Genomic DNA, 6,931 nt, shown 5'->3' on the forward strand with positions numbered 1-6,931 from the left:
AATTGAACAATGAGATCACTTGGACACAGGGTAGGGAATATCACACACCAGGGCTTTTCGTGGGGTGTGGGGAGAGGGGACGGATAGCATTAGGAGAAATACCTGATGTAAATGATGAGTTAATGGGTGTGGCACAGCAACATGGCACATGTATACATATGTAACAAAACTGCACATTGTACACATGTACCCTAGAACTTAAAGTATAATAAAAATAACAAACATTTTTTAAAGAATAAAAAGTATTTTTGCTTCTGGTAAAAAACAAAAACAAAAACAAAAAAAACTTCTGAAAGTTAAGCTAACCAAAAGGTTATGTTTCCTTGACTCACCCCGCTGGAGTTTAAGCCTTAGTGGGTAACTCCATGTCCCACCTGGTGCAAGCTGTAATAGATATAATCTAAGGGGTTCAGTTTCATATTCATGTACTAGTGCAGTGCTGATTACACAGCAGACTTGAAACGGCGGTAAATTGTAGAGAAGAAGGAAAAAGAGCTGAACCTGTAAGAACTCACTCATCATTTCTGTCTCATTCTATTGGTAGAAGTGAGATACAAGGGAAGCCCAGTTTCAAAAAGTGAGGAAATAGAGTCCATCTTTTGATGGGAGGAGCTGGAGAATACCATGGTCACCCTTTTAAGTTACATATTTCTTTCTGCCACAATTATTTACATCCCATCCACATGCAAACTATGCTTACCTCATCTGCCAAAAACCTCCTATTCTTACAGCATTAGGCTCTGGTTTAAAGTGCAGGATCTCATTATCAAAAAACACATCCAGGCATGGATGAAGCTCTTTGGGATGGTCTTCAGGTTCTCCTGTAGTCTGACTCTTCTTGATCTAGAACCTGTGGACTAAAAGAAGGTACCTGCCCTCTCAAACTCTCCACCCTCACCCAACATACAACAGTGACATGGACACAATAAGCACAAACGATACTCGCGTGGAAAAAGAGATGCGTAGTCATCCTGGGTTCACAGCAAATCTGAAATGGTGCCAGGAACATGTGCCAGTTCCCTTTACTCTAGGACCAGGGAATGTTCCTTAGAGCTCATTTTTACTTCCTTTGAATAGTTTCATATTCTACAATGGTGCTATAATTGTACAAGAGCTAATCCTATAATAAATTCCACTCATAGTGGTTCTGTTTTTCTGATCAAACTCTGACTGATACAAGCTCAATTAAAAAGAGGTGCCCTCATTAGTCTCAGAATTTTCTTTAGGGGCATTACTCACTGGATTCTGGATCTTAGATCTGTAGATGATCCCTATTGGGTCAGGAAAGCTTCAGGAGCCATCAGTGGGATTTTGATGTAAGGGATTCATCAATCCTTTACATCAATCCAATACAGTGGAGCTACCCACTGTATCCCTGTATCAGGGGATACAAACAAATTTATACCCTTAGGAAAACAACCACTTTCTATTTAGTTGGAGCTACCTGAGTTGGAAGGCCTTATGGGTCTGGTGTCTACATCATAGCAACAAAGCTTCTAACTATATTTTGGAACAGATTAAACTGCAAACAGTCTAGAGTGATGGCCCAGATCTTGAGCAAATTAAAATAACAATGGTACTTTAAAGAAGGGGCCAAAATATTACAGTCACAAGAAGGCAGCATGGCAGACGCTGGGCCTCCACTATTCTGAAGGATGGCCGTGTCAACTGAGATCAAAAGGGAGCCTGTGAGAAGAGGAAACTACCTGGTAGGATTGACAGTGGAAACACAGACTATGAGTGCGTCATGGATAGCAATGCCACCATAACCTGAAATAAAGTTAAATGCTAGGCCTTCTTTCCCACCCACACGCCTTCAGAGAAGAAGGACCAAGCTAATCGGCACAATATATTTAGCTCCAGGTAGTTTCAATGCAGACAGTACAAGAAGCCAGATGCTGGTCATGTAGATGGAAACAAAATGCCTAGATAATTAGTGGAAAACCAGGTTGGGAAAAGTAACTACAGAAAACCCTGCTGATATATGTAGATGCCAACTTGATGAGGGAGAGGTTTATATATAAAATAATGAAATAGATGCTCTAACTTGAACCACAAGCCTGTAAAAAGGAAAACTGGGACAATGGGGGTTATTTCCATCATGGAATCTGATAGATTAGGGAATTAAATGAAGAATATATACAACCCCGTGGAGAGAATCTGAGGCAGTTCTGTACTGCATCAAGTAATGATACACAACCAGATGCAGAAGAGGAAAATTACTTTTCAGAAAGGCTTATGAGGTCACTAATTGCATTCAGTGTTTCTTCTTCTTCCTCTAGCTGATGGGATTCAATGGATATGTTCCCAACCCAAAGAAGCAGCATTGCTAGGAGTTGTCTCTGCAGTGAGGAAATGAGCTTGTCCGATAGGGGAGGATAGCTATTTAGGCTAGAGTAAATACCTTCTATTAGTGTCAAACACTTATTTTGCAGGACTAGAGGCCTGATTACTCAAAGAGAGAGACTTGCATTAAAGAAATGGAAGTAGTACAGCTGGGTGTGGTGGCGGGCACCTGTCCCAGCTACTTTGGGAGGTTGAGGCAGGAGAATCGCTTGAACCCAGGAGGCGGAGGTTGCAGTGAGCCAAGATCACGCCACTGCACTCCCGCCTGGGCAACAGAGGGAGACTTCATCTCAAAATAATAATAATAAATAAATAAACAATAAAAAATAAAAAAAGGAAGTAGTGGTGAAGGCAGAAACAGAAATAGGTAATAGGTAACTAAGAGACCAGATGACTCACATCTGGTGAAGATGAACAAGCTAAGAAAAAAAGGCTTAAGATATAATGGACTAAAGTTATATTTACCCTTTGGTGACAATTTTGGCTATGGTGTTACAGTATACTCTTCACCTTATTAGGGATGATGACAATATTTATGACTAGTTGTGCAACTCAACAGCCATTAGTGATGATCACTAGGGCAGCTGGTTTTGTATGTACTATATTGTGTGCTTGTAGGTACTCAGGATGGTAGCTTTTGCTGTAGCTGCTTTTAGTTCAACCAATGTATTTGACGTGGAAGCAGAACCCCTGTGTCTTGTTGCCTGAACTACAAACAGTAATTGTAGTTACATTACAACATCAGCATCTGCCACATCTGCTGGAACAAATAATACAGATGTAGTATTTACTGGCACAAGAATTTCATGCTCACGACATCCTCGCTCTCCCACATAACCTGGACAGGAGCCTATAACTAAGGTGAATAAACAAGCACACAGCCATTTAAAGAAGCTTCGTGTGGGAATTCCTGTGTATTTACTGGCTTCAGATAATGAGGTTATACCTACCAGTTAATTTCCTATAAACTAGCAATTCTCAACCCTGGTTGCACATTAAAATCACCTGGCAGAATATTTTTTTAATAATTAAAAAAAATGTGTGTGTCTGTCCAGGGCTGACTTTCAATACATTTCAGCGAGAGAGTTGCTCTGCTACATAGGAAACCCCAAACCCCGATCCAGAAGCAGGTCGTCTCTGAGGGGTTTAGCGCCAGGTTCCCCAAGAACGTGCCTTGTGTGAAGGGTGTGGGGGTGGCTGCCTTTCCGGCTGCACCCCATTTCCCAGGACTAGGGGCTCTCTGCACCCAACCCGGTCCAGGCGCATGGTGGGGCAGCCCGTCGGGGACCTGGCAGAAATTTTAAACCACGGTGATGTGTGTGTTCCATCCCCAAAGATGATGATTTAATTGGTTTGAGTTGGAGAGAGATATATATATATTTTTAAAGCTCCCCAGATGATTCTACAAAATGCATATTAGTTCAGGGCCCACACTGTGAACTAGTGCAGTGGTTCCCAAAGTGTAGTCCTTGGACCAGAGCCAGCAGCAGCCCCTGGGAACTTGTTAGAAATGCAAGTGGCTCAAGCTTGTAATCCCAGCACTGTGGGAGGCCGAGGTGGGCCGATCATCTGAGGTCAGGAGTTCGAGACCAGCCTGGCCAACGTGGTGAAACCCCATCTCTACTAAAAAAATACAAAAATTAGCTGGGCGTAGTGGCACATGCCTATAATCCCAGCTACTCAGGAGACTGAGGCAGAAGAATCGCTTGAACCCGGGAGGCAGAGGTTGCAGTGAGCTGAGATCATACCACTGCACTCCAGCTTGGGCAACAAGAGCGAAACTCCGTCTAAAAAAAAAAAAAAAAGAAAAGAAAAAGAGAAAAAAGCAAATTTTTAAGCCCCATCTCAGATGTGCTGAACCGCAAACGATTCAAGTCTGGCCCAGGAAGCCCACCCGTTGATTCTCATGTAAGGTAATGTTTGAGAACTGCTGGACTGGTGAAACAAGTTGTTGGGGTTTGAGCAAGCATCACTTTACTTCTACTAATGCATGAGAAAGACAATTATCCCCAAAACGAGCTGGGACAGAACTCTGTGGTCTTATGTGATTATTTGCACTTCTTGAGAATAAATTAGTTTTCCTGAGAATAATGTTTGCTAAACTTCCATGAGAATGCAGTTTTCTTCTGGAGAGCTAAAATTAGTCACACAGATGGTTGTCCTGATAATACTTAAGTAGAAATTCTTCTCTTCCGCCCCGCCCCACCCCCACCCCCCTCACCTCAAGAAATGATTGGTGGTAGGGGCTTCTGGCTGTGACACTAGGAAGCTGGGGAATATTTGCCCATGTAGTTCCCATTTTCAATGCGCTTCATTTTTTGGTGTAGATCCATAGTTTATCTGGTATCATTTTTTTCTGCCTGAAAGACTTTCTTTAACATTTATATTGTGTGGGTCTGCTGGTGAAGAATTCTTTCTCCTTTTGTATCTCTGAAAATATCATTTTTTTCACTTTCATTTTTGGAAGATATTTTCACTGGGTATTTTAGGGTTTTCTACAGAAACAGAACTAGGAGGATATACAGGCGCTGCTCATCAAAAGTTGAGGAACATCCTGAATGCATATTGTTTTCCCACCATCACAAAGTCAAAAAATCATAAAGGGATCCATCATAAGTCAGGGACCATCTATATAGACAGGTATAGCTAGATACGAGCAGGTTTATTATGAGAATTGGCTTCAAGATTATGGAGACTGAGAAGTCCCAAAATATGCCATCTGTAAGCTGGAGAACCAGGAAAGCTGGTGGTGTCATTTATTCTGAGTCCAAAAGCCTAAGAACCGGGGAGTCAATGGTGTAACTCAGTATGAGGAGAGCTGCTAGTATGAATCCCATAGTCCAATGGCCTTGAGAACCAGGAGCTCTGATGTCTGAAGGTAGAAGACAGACACCCTACTTCAAAAAGAAAGCTTTCTCCACCTTTTTGCTCTATTCAGGCCCTCAATATATTAAATAATACCCACCCACCCTGGTAAGGGCACATTTTTTTTTTTTTTTTTAAGAGATGGAGTCTCGCTCTGTTGCCAGGCTGGAATGCAGTGGCACGATCTTGGCTCACTGCAACCTCTGCCTCCTGGGTTCACGCAATTCTCCTGCCTCAGCCTCCTGAGTAGCTGGGACTAGACACATGCGTCACCATTCCCAGCTAATATTTGTATTTTTTATAGAGATGGGGTTTCAGCATGTTGGCCAGGATAGTCTTAATCTCTTGACTTTGTGATCCTCCCACCTCGGCCTCCCAAAGCGCTGGGATTACAGGTGTGAGCCACTACGCCCGGCCTTTTTTTCTTTTTTTTTGGAAACAGTTGTCTCTGTTGCACAGGCTGGAGTGCAATGGTGCAATCATAGCTCATTGCAGCCCTGCACTCCTGGGCTCAAGTGATCCTCCCGCCTCGCTTCTTGAGTAGCTAGGGCTACATGGGCACACCACCATGCCCAGGTAATTTTTTATGTTTTGTAGAGATGGGGGTCTTGCTATGTTAACCAGGCTGGTCTCGAACTCTGGGCATTAAGTGATCCTCCTGCCTCAGCCTCCCCAAACACTGGGATTACAGGCAGGAGCCACCACACCCGGCTGGCAGATCTTTACGCAGTCTACTGATTCAAATGCTAATCTCTTCCAGAAACACCCTCACAGACACACCCATAAATAATCTGAGCATCCCTTACTGTAGCCATATAAAACTTTGTGACATTAAATTAACCATCACACTGGGTATAGAATTCTAGATTGACAGGTGTTTTTTTTCAGTACTTTAAAGATATTGTTCTGCTATCTTCTCGATAGCAAAATAAGAAATTTGCTAACATCCTTGTCATTTTCTTCTGTATATAATGTGTCTTTATAAAATTTCAACCTCTGGTTGCTTTTAAAATGTTCTTTTTATCACTTATTTTGAGTATTTGGGCCAGCAGGAATTGTAAGACACCAGTAGAACACAGTGTACATTTTTTTGTTTTTTGTTTTTTGAGATGGAATTTCACTCTTGTCACCCAGGATGGAGTGCAGTGGCATGATCTTACCTCATTGCAACTTCTGCCTCAGCCTCCCAAGTAGCTGGGATTACAGGCGCCCAGCACCAGGCCTGGCTAATTTTTTTTGGTATTTTTAGTAGCGATGGGATTTCACCACGTTGACCAGGCTAGTCTTGAACTCCTGACCTCAGGTGATCCACCCGCTTTGGCCTCCCAAAGTGCTGGGATTACAGGCATGAACCACTGCACCCTGCCAACACAGTGTAAATTTGCATGAATGCACAAGTAAACTCATTTCTACACTCAGCGTGTGCACAGCGTTAGAGTTTGAATTGTATCCCTTCCCAAAAATATATGTTGAAGTCTTAACCCCCTAGTACCTCAGCACCTCAGTAAGTGACTTTATTTGGAAATAGGATATTTACAGAGGTAATCAAGTTAAAATGAGGCTAGTAGGGTAGGCCATAATCCAATGACTGCATCTTTTTAAGAAAGGGAAATTCAGACACAGAGACAGACCTGCAGAGGGAAGAAGATGTGGAGACACACAGGGAAAAGACAGCTATATTACGGAGCGCTGCATGTATAAGACAAGGAAGGCCTGAGAT

Source organism: Mandrillus leucophaeus, unplaced genomic scaffold (assembly GCF_000951045.1).
Source record: "Mandrillus leucophaeus isolate KB7577 unplaced genomic scaffold, Mleu.le_1.0 Scaffold207, whole genome shotgun sequence".
Lineage (NCBI taxonomy): Eukaryota > Metazoa > Chordata > Mammalia > Primates > Cercopithecidae > Mandrillus > Mandrillus leucophaeus.